A 10,733-nucleotide genomic window follows, 5' to 3' on the forward strand; every position below is an offset into this window, starting at 1 on the left:
GCCAGAATGGAATGAAGCTCTTATGCCGTTTGGGTTATGTACCGCATTTGAGTTTCTCTGATTTTGAATTTTGTGAGCATTGTCTCTATGGGAAGCAGACTAAATCAGCCCATAAAAGAAGGGGAAAGAAAGAGTTTGAAATGCTTGATTTGGTGCATTCAGACGTATGTGGTCCCATGCCTACACGGTCATTAGGTGGGGCTGAATACTATGTGACATTCATTGATGATGCAACTAGGAAAGTGTGGGCTTATGCTATAGCTCGGAAGAGTGATGTGTTCCAGGTATTTCAAAAATGGCTGGCCTTGGTTGAGAATCAGTCAGGTAGAACGCTTAAATGCCTACGGACTGACAATGGTGGAGAGTATCTCTCTCATGACTTTCAACATTTCTGTGATACGCGTGGGATTAAGAGGGAGCTCACATCCCCTCGTACTCCAGAGCAAAATCCAGTTGCAGAAAAGATGAACCGTACCATTCAAGAAAGGTTGCAATGCATGCTTTCCAATGCAAGTCTTTCTTGTGGTTTTTGGGCTGAAGCAATGAAGACTGCAGTGCATGTGATCAATAGATCACCTAGTAAGAGTTTGGATGGTGGTATTCCTGAAGAGGCATGGAGTGGCAAGAAGCCCTCTTACTCTCATTTGCGTATATTTGGGTGTGAGGCATATGCACATGTGCCAAAAGAGCTTCGAAAGAAGCTAGATCCTAAGTCTAGGAAATGCATCTTTCTGGGTTATGGTGAAAGTGGAGAGATGGGCTATCGTCTCTGGGATCCAGAAGCAAAGAAGATCATACGCAACCATGATGTGGTTCCACTTAAACTAGAAGCTTAGTCATAAACTTAACCAGCATGATGTTTGAAGGGAATTTTTTGAAGGGCAATTATAAAGGGATAATGTAAAGGGAAATTCTAATGAAAAAAATAGAGGGAAAAATTGAGGGAATTTATAAAGAGAGAAGGGGGAGAAAATATAAGAAGGAATGTAGAAGAAATCATGATTAAGGAGAAGGCTAAATAAAATGAGGAAATAGAGAAGGGGGAAGAAAAAGTATATATATATAGAAGGGGAATACTATATGTATAGAGAAGGTTATATGTCTCTATAAAAAGAAAGGGGGGGAGGGGGGGGGCAGAAGTTATGAGGGTAAAGAGCGAAAATATAGAGAGAAATTATATAGATATAGAGGGGGGGGGGGGGGGGGGGGGAGAAGATATGAGGGTAAAGAGCAAAAATATAGAGATAAATTATATAGATATAGAGGGGGGGGGGGTAGAAAAATGAAGAGTGGGTTTTATGAATGAATTAGTGGGAGGGGGGAACTAAGAGGAGGGAATATAAGAGCACTTTATAAAGGAACTTATTATAAATAAAGAGGGGGCATTAAAATTTAATGGAAAAAGAGAGACAAAGTGAAATTAAAAGATGAGGGTAAATATGATGCAAGGGGGGAACTAAAGAAAAAATTAGAAAGGGTTTTAGAAAAAAACATATATACGTAAGGGGAGGGGAAAGGGGGATGGTGGGGGTTGTTTTCCAAGTAATAATGTAAAAAAATAAATTAGAACTACAAAAGAGAGGGGGGGGGTTAACTATGAAAGGACTAAATAAAAAAGGAACCTAAGGATCCGGTAACTCATGGGGACACCATGCGAAGGAGAAAATGAGGTACGTGTTAGGGAAAAGAGTCGCAGCCCAACGATAGGCACGTGCGCAGTACATCTTAAGCAGCCAGCAATGATGGCATCGATCGACGACGGGTAGCACAGAGCAAGGGGGTAGATCTCCATTCAACCTATGTGGAGGCAGAGAGCAATTGTGCAACGAGGAGGTTTTGACTATAGAGAGAAAAACATGAGGTCGGCCACTACAGTTCCGTCAGCGGGGCAGTCTAAGAAATATAACTTTGTGGTAGACTGTAGGGGGGTTGCGGGGCAAGCGCGGGAAGTATGGGGGAGTGAAGAGTACTTAGGTAAAGGGAAGAGGGAAGATTGTTCAGAGGGCCTACACCGAGAGGTCTTCAGCCCGTGGGATTTGACGCGGGTAGAGTAGGCTTATATATGAGAGGGAGGGAGGGTAAGTCGAGAGGTTAGGAAACATTGGGAGGCGGGGGCATTTGCCCTCATTCCACATAAAAAGAAGTGCCGCTTGGACTAGCTACTTCGCCTAGACTACGGGTAGCAGCAGACATTGAGCGGTTTAGAAAAATAAATTTGAGACCAACTTGGAAAACATAAAATGAAAATTTAGAATATATAAAGTTTAAACAAAAAGGGAGGACGAAAATGGGAAAGAGAGAGAGAGAGAGAGAGAGAGAGAGAGAGAGAGAGAGAGAGAGAGAGAGAGAGAGAGAGAGAGAGAGAGAGAGAGAGAAGGGGGTCAAGGTCTAACAAAAAGAGTGGAAATTGTAGGAAGAGAGTGTGTGAGTGTGTGTGTGTGTGTGTGCATCAAAGAGAGAGAGAGAGAGAGAGAGAGAGAGAGAGAGAGAGAGAAAGAGAGAGAAAGAGCTAGCATGGGGCCAGGGTCTATATATAAAAGAGAGGAAGGTGTGTGTGTGTGTGTACCCACCCTTACCCGAGGGGACACCACATGGGGGCAGGACACCCATTCAGGACACCCATCCAGTGGTGTCCTGCCCCACACCCAAAAGAGGAAGCCTCTTTATTTATTTGAAAAAGGGAATATGTCACAAGTGTTTGTAAGTGGTTTATTCCAATTGTGATCATCAATTTGTTCAAATGTAATTTGACACATAATGAAATTACCATAACTATCTTGAAACAATCATGCACCAGACACAACAATTGCATAGTTATGACAATTTTACCAAAAAGTACAACTTGAAAGGTATAAATCTTACCTTAGGTTGAGTTGTACACGAACCTCATTCTTGGACAGCTTGATAAAGGTTTAGCGAGCAACGTAGCACGTGGCATGTGCCCAGCCAAGGGTTACCAACGTGGCACATGGTTAACCCGGCAAAGGGTTAACAAGGTTCGGGTATGTGTGTGTTTAAAATAAAAAACCTTTTAACAACATGGCACAGGAAGCTCAGATAAGGGCAGATAAACAATTATTTATTACATGGTTGTTCATACAAAGTGTAAAAAATTATAACGCCGGTGTAGTCTTGAGAAGCATCTTACTTATTGAAGAGGAGAATCTACATACCTGCCACCACCCAATAAGAAAACATGATAAGAACCAGGTTAAATTCTTTGTACTTTACTCGTTGTTCAGACTCCTTTGTGAACAATGAGCGAGAGCAAGGACTATTTCTTTGTATTTTCCTTATCCCACATCCTCTCAAACCTGCTCTCCCACTTTGTGGTGGTTGAGTCACACCTCAGCCATTTCCTATTGATGTGTGAGATTAGGTCCACTTGGTGCTCCAAGATGATAGGAACTGGAAAGAGTTGGCTTTGACCCACCATCTAAATTCTTTGAGTGATGATTTGGCGCTTCCTCCCATCCACATCAAGGCTTCCTCGTCCCATAGGCTCTGTCTCTCCTTGATTAGCATGACATCAAAGTTCTTGAGCTTGAATTCTAAGGATGTTTCTTCTTTACTCTTCCACCTTCTATTTCTCCTATCTGAGGTAGTCGATCAAGCGAGCGATGTCAAGCGAGTAGGACCAAATAAGCGAGTGAGAAAAAGTGAGCAAAGTAGAAATGGTTAGGCTACCAACACATAATCTCATTGTATGTATGTGCTCATCATTAATAAAGATTTATAGTGCTTCCTCAATATTGAACATGGTTATAACATAATATTGCAAGTGCACATTAGTAAACGTGTTCTATATTCTATGAGATGAGCTTAAATAGAAATACTTTGGTTATCAACAACAGGTACTATATAGTTGAAGTGTATCACTTAAGAAAAACATAACCTCACTATATGTATGTATTAAATGGTAATAAAGCTTTATAGTATCACCATAATTTTAAAGATGATTATAACATAAGCTTGTAAGTCTACATTAGTGATAGTGTTATTTATTCTCATGAGATGAGCTTGCATAGAAATTCATTGGCTACCAACAAGTAGTATATATTTTACGTGCATCATTCAATAAAAACTTCAACATCAAACATGATCATAACATGTTATTACGAGCGTCCTTGCTCTAAATCTAGTGCAAGAAACTGGCAAAAATTCTATTAAATGAACATTTTGATGCATGAAGTTTTACTAAATGGTGCAAAAGGTCATGATAATCATCTAAATCATGCCTTGCCATTCGTTTTGATATGTAACATGACCCCATTTGGATTCGTAAATCAAAAGATACAGGACGTCGAAATTCTCCTCTTTTGGGCCAAAAGAGGGAGCGCATTAATGCGCTCCTTGTTTTGGCCCAAAAGAGGAGAATTTGGGATGCCCAAAAGAGGAGAATTTTGATCTCCTGTATCTTTTGATTTACAAATCCAAATGGGGTCATGTTACATATCAAAACGAATGGCAAGGCATGATTTAGACGATTATCATGACATTTTGCACCATTTAGTAAAACTTCATGCATCAAAATGTGAATTTAATAAACAATTAACCATTTTCTTGCATCGGATCTAGAGGAAAGTTTACCTAATAGGGACCATGTCAATATGTTGTCTATTTTGGCTTCTACCATTGATTTCTATAAGCAAAGATTGATTTATTTTGAAATTTAATTTATTTTAAAGAAATGGATGTACTCTCTTTAGATTTTGTTGGATTGGTGGGATGCAAGAGTGATTCATTAGGGAGGTTTTTTTGCAAACAGAAAAACATGCGTTTTGTTCTAAGAGTGAATAGAGTTTCAAAAACCAAGAATTTGCACATCATGTAATGTGGACTATTCCATTCAAGAAGTCCTACAAAAATTTTGACTTGTGTGAAAGATTTCATTGGTGATCTCACTTATGTTGGTGGTGGAGAGAGAGAACTTGATTGTGGAGGATTACAAAAAATTGAATGAGTAAAAGTAAGCGAAGATAGGGTGCGTATTTACAAATGATGCCTTGGCAATGATATAGGTCCAACTCTCTCATGGACTTTTGAAGAACTTAGACAATTGCTAAAATAAGGATTTGCCAATGTATTATTGTTTTATTTTGATTGTTTTTTTTGCTCGCTCACTTTTTCTTGCTCGCTTTTTTTGGTTCGCTCACTTTTCCTTGCTTGCTTTTTGGTAATCCTCCTCGTATCCCAAAGGTTTTGTCAGCATCTGGTTCCCTTTTTATCTAGTTTGAGGGCCCTCTTGATGGAGTTCTCCTCTCTGGGGATTGAGTTTCAGATGACATAAAACAAGATCGAGTCTTGGCTACAAAAAGTTCATGTTTTCCTCAAAAATCCTTTCCACAAAAGAGACGCTTTAAGGATTTTCTAGGTCTTCCACATCCCCTTCCACAATTTTGATCTTTGGCAACAAAAGGCTCCATACTGAAAACTGCAGTGCCCTCAGGAAGGTTTTTCCATTGCTTACACCTCACAAGTTTAACTTTTACGACATTTTTTCTGACAAGGAAGCAAAATCAATATTGGGCACCTAAAAGGCCTTAAGGATTCATTGTGCCATAAAACTCCCTGAAAATTGCTTAACATTCACTATGCCTAGCCATCCCTTTTCTTTTGGCATCGTGCAGTACCTCCATTGGACCTTAGCCATTTTCCTTTGAACTTGTCCCCTCCCCATATGAAGGTTCCAAAAAGCATATTAATATGAGCCAAGGCTTTCTTCAAGGGAAACCAACATATTACTAATGGATAAATATAATGATTCAATACAAACTTTCTTCTGGCTAGAGTGGGTGGGAGACCATGCCATCTTGCAATCTTCTCTTTGACTTTTCGGATGACCCATTCCCACGTACTCTTATTTGAGTACCTGAAGCCCATAGGTCCTCCATAGGTATGCGAAGAAGCCAAAAAACCTCCCCCTCTTTCATGCAAAGCATTTGGAGGCTTGGTTCTTGTGACAAAAATGCCGGTCTTGGGCGAAAGCATGGTACGGTGTATGTACTATTGGCAAGAATGTGGTAGTACTAAGTAGTGTACGATATGGAGAGATTTCTCAAATCGATGTGCAGTAATATATTTATTGATTATAGATTCTCATGCACAAGATATTCTCACGTACGCATTCTCATGCTCACACACACATTTTCATGCACTGTGTCTCCTCTCAGGTGTTTCACTTTCGAACCTGCACTCCATCACTTCCACTTTCAAACTTCTGAACAACTAATTTCTAGTTTCCACTTTCTGATTTCCACCTTGAATTTTCTGGCAGCCCGTTGACGCGGGTCGCTCTCTCGTGAGTACTCTCTCTCTCTCTCTCTCTATTCGTTCTTCTCTTTTCCCCCATTCTCTATTCGTTCTTTGCTTTTCCACCATTCTCTAAATGCTTCCCCCCCATAATTCTATATTCGGACCTGCATGCGATTGTCTTTTGCCATTCCTTCTGTCGACATGCAAACTTTCTGCTTTTGTTGTTGCTCTCTCTCTCTTTGTTATTTTACTCCATTTCATCTTAGTGTGAGTCCTAGTACTAAAATGTTACTCTCTTTGCAGTAGCTGAATACCACCATGTCTCCAAGGAAGCCCAAAGGCATCACATCTCTCGCCTCCAAGAAGCCCGATGTCCTTTCTCCAAGAAGAAACACTCCATCTAGGAAGTCTGCAACATCTACAATTTTTATTTTGTTGACACAAAAAAAACACAAGTGATGCATTTGTTGGCAACTCAATAATTATTACACATTGAGTTTCCCATCAATATATTTTAAGTTCCATGGCTTGGTAGTAGCCCTTTAAGGTACTAGCTTCTATATGAATTTCAATCACCTATTGCTTGGTTCTCTTACAACCCTATACATCAATCGATCGCTCGCATGATGGTTGTAGACTACATGTGATGAATTTCTATATGATCGATCGCATGATGGTTCTAGACTACATCTTTTAAGTATAGAGTCTAAAATGTCACCCTTTGAAAAATAATATAAAAACTACATTAAACTCTTGTTTTCTCTTTTTTTTTAATATATGATTTTTAAAAACAAATTATATATGTTTTTACAATTAAATGAAAACTTTCCTAATTTGAAAAATAATAAAAAAACTACTTTAATCTATTTTTTTAAATTTAAAAAATAGATGATTTTAAAATACAAAATATATACGTTTTGACATTTAATTTAAAACTTCACTAACTTGAAAAATAATATGAAAACTACTTTAAACTCTTGTTTTCTTTTTTTTAAATAGATGATTTTTAAAAACAAAATTTAAATATTTTTATATAAAAATAAAAATAACGTAAAAACTACTTTAAACTCTAGTTTTCTTTTTTTTAAAGAGATGATTTTTAAAAATAAAATTTAAATGTTTTTATATCTAAATAAAAACTTCACTAATTTGAAATAACATAAAAACTACTTTAATCTCTATTTTTAAAAAAAGATGATTTTAAAATACAAAATATATACATTTTGACATTTAATTAAAAACCTCACTAACTTGAAAAATAAGATAAAAACTACTTTAAACTCTTGTTTTCTTTTTTTTAATAGATGATTTTAAAAAACAAAATTTAAATATTTTTATATTTAATTAAAAACTTCACTAATTTAAAAACTACTTTAATCTCTTTTTTTTAATAGATGATTTAAAAAAATAAAATATATACCTTTTGACATTTAAATAAAAAGTTCACTAACTTGAAAAAGAATATAAAAACTATTTTAAACTCTTGTTTTCTTTTTTTTTTAAAAAGAGGATTTTTAAAAACAAAATTTAAATGTTTTTATATTTAAATAATAACTTCATTAATTTGAAAAATAACATAAAAATAACTTTAATCTCTTTTTTTAAAAATAGATGATTAAAAAAAACAAAATATATACATTTTGACATTTTAAATAAAAACTTCACTAATTCGAAAAATAATATAAAAACTACTTTAAACTCTTGTTTTCTTTTTTTTTTAAACATGATTTTAAAAAATAAAATTTTAACGTTTTTATATTTAAATAAAAACCTCGCTAATTTAAAAAATAATATAAAAACTACTTTAATCTTTTTGTTTTTAATAGAGGATTTTAAAAAACAAAATATATATGTTTTTACATTTAAATAAAAAATTTAGTAATTAGAAAAATAATTTAAAAAAACTTTAAAATGCATTTTAAAATTTAAATATTTTAAAATTAAATAAAAAAAAATTTAAACATTTTAATATTTAAATAAAAACTTCACTAATTTGAAAAATAACATAAAAACTACTTTAATATTTTCTTTTTTTAAAATACATGATTTTAAAAAATAAAATATATGCGTTTTTACATTTAAATAAAAAATTTAATAATTAAAAAACTTTAAAATGCATTTTAAAATTTTAAATATTTTATAATTAAATTAAAAATAAAATTTAAATATTTTTATATTTAAATAAAAACTTCGCTAATTTGAAAAATAACATAAGAACTACTTTAATCTTTTATTAAAAAAAAGATGATTTTAAAAAACAAAATATAAACGTTTTTACATTTAAATAGAAAATTTAGTAATTAAAAAAATAATTTAAAAAAACTTTAAAATGCATTTTAAAATTTTAAATATTTTATAAATTAAATTAAAAATAAAATTTAAATGTTTTTATATTTACTTAAAACTTCGCTAATTTGAAAAATAACATAAAAACTACTTTAATCTCTCTTTTTTTTAAATAGATGATTTTAAAAAATAAAATAGATACGTTTTGACATTTAATCAAAAATTTTAGTAATTAAAAATATAATTTAAAAAGACTTTCAAATGCATTTTAAAATTTTAAATATTTTATAATTAAATTACATTTTTCTATAAACTAAAATTTAAATAAGTTTTTACAAAAAAAAGCTACACTTAAAAAAACCTTACCTGGAATCTCCCGCTCTGTCCATCTCTGTTGGTCGATCTCCGGTACTCTCTGTTCGTCGATCTCCTTCCGTCGTTCTCCGTCCATTGTTCTCCATCGCTCCAAGAATCTCATCGATTTCGATGAGGAGGAGCTCGATCGAGGTTTGAACAATGAGGGACTCGATCGAAGTCCCTCTGTTTATATATGAAATTTTAGGGTTTTAAACTACCATGATCGTGGTATTTCGCACAAACCTATCATGCAATGCGACGTGGCTATCCACGTGCATTACCACAATCGTGGTATTTGTGCCATGTATAATCCTAGATGCTACATACATCCATGTCATTGGTCCAGCATACCACGATCGAGGTATGTGGACTTGCTACGATACCTCCATCGTGGTATGTCAGCTACCAGCACATTCCATGTCACATGCCACATACCTTGATCATGGTATTTGACACGCCTCCATGTCATCGGTCCAGCATACCACGATCGAGGTATGTGGACTTGCCACGATACCTCGATCGTGGTATGTCAGCTGCCAGCACATTCCATGTTGGATGCCACATACCTCGATCGTGGTATTGCAAACCCTCCATGTCATCTGTCCAACATACCACGATCGAGGTATGTGGACTTGCCACAATACCACGATCGAGGTATTGTTGTGGCGCCACAATACCACAATTGAGGTATAAGCTTGGTTCGGTTGATTAAAATGCAAGACCTCGATTGAGGTATTCGCTCGGTTCAGATGTCTAGTTTCATTGGACACAGGACCTCGATCGAGGTATTTCACACCAAAGCAAAACCTTTGTATTTTCACTCAAGGGGGTGTCACACTCCCCCGCGGGTGGTCCGAAAGTGGACACCCTTAGCTTGCTACATCCCCGGATTGTGAGGTTTTGATAGAAGCATTTTGAGTGAAACCTATATGGCATCTCCACAACATATGTGACACAAAACTCGGGGTTTAATTTTGGGTCACGTCTAAAACACACACATTGAAGAAGAGAAAGAGAGTTATGGCATCAAATGAAGCCAAAAAGGCTCTCACTCTCTATCTCTCCTTAGCTCAAAATGAAGACATAGACATCAACAGTGAGGTTGTACTCCACCATAGGAATAGAAAGGGATTCAAGGAACCATTGATCGGAGCTAACCAATCAGTGCCTAAAGTAATAGCAAGCCTTTGCTGGAAGAACATCTTATGATACAATATAATACTTTTCTATTTCATCACATACAATTTACATTATTTAATACACGGAATATTATTAACTATTAATTTAAAATATTTTAATATAAATTTATTTAAAAATTATTACTATGAATAAAAATGCTATGAATTGGAAATATTTCTATGGAAATTTTATTTTAAACATTTTTTATTGGATCACCTTTTTCTCAAATGAGATAAAGACATGAAATACTAAATAAAAAATCTAGGAAGCAAAATTTTCATTTGGATGTCTATAACACTTATTACTCAAAAATAGAAACCAAGGAGGATAATTTTGGTGAAGCCATTTCTTCTTCTATATGTGATTTAAGGAAAACAATGTATAATAGACAATTAGTGGTCTGAAATACTTCGCAAAAAGATTTCAACCATCCAATAAAGAAATACATAATTACTGGCATCATGGGTGTAAAAGTAGACTGCTGATCCAAAAACCCATGGGTCCAAAAGTAGATTGATGAAATAAGTCATGCATTGCTTTAATAACAATAATAGAGATCAAAATGGGATGCTTGGAGATTAGGAAATTAATAGAGAAGAGGCCCATGATTAAAACTTTAAAAAATAAGAGAAAATGGAGATAGCCGTGTTTATTCT

This window comes from Dipteris shenzhenensis, chromosome 14, assembly GCF_047967505.1.
Source record: "Dipteris shenzhenensis isolate YYH24624 ecotype China chromosome 14, Dip_SZ_1.0, whole genome shotgun sequence".
Taxonomy (NCBI): Eukaryota; Viridiplantae; Streptophyta; class Polypodiopsida; order Gleicheniales; family Dipteridaceae; genus Dipteris; species Dipteris shenzhenensis.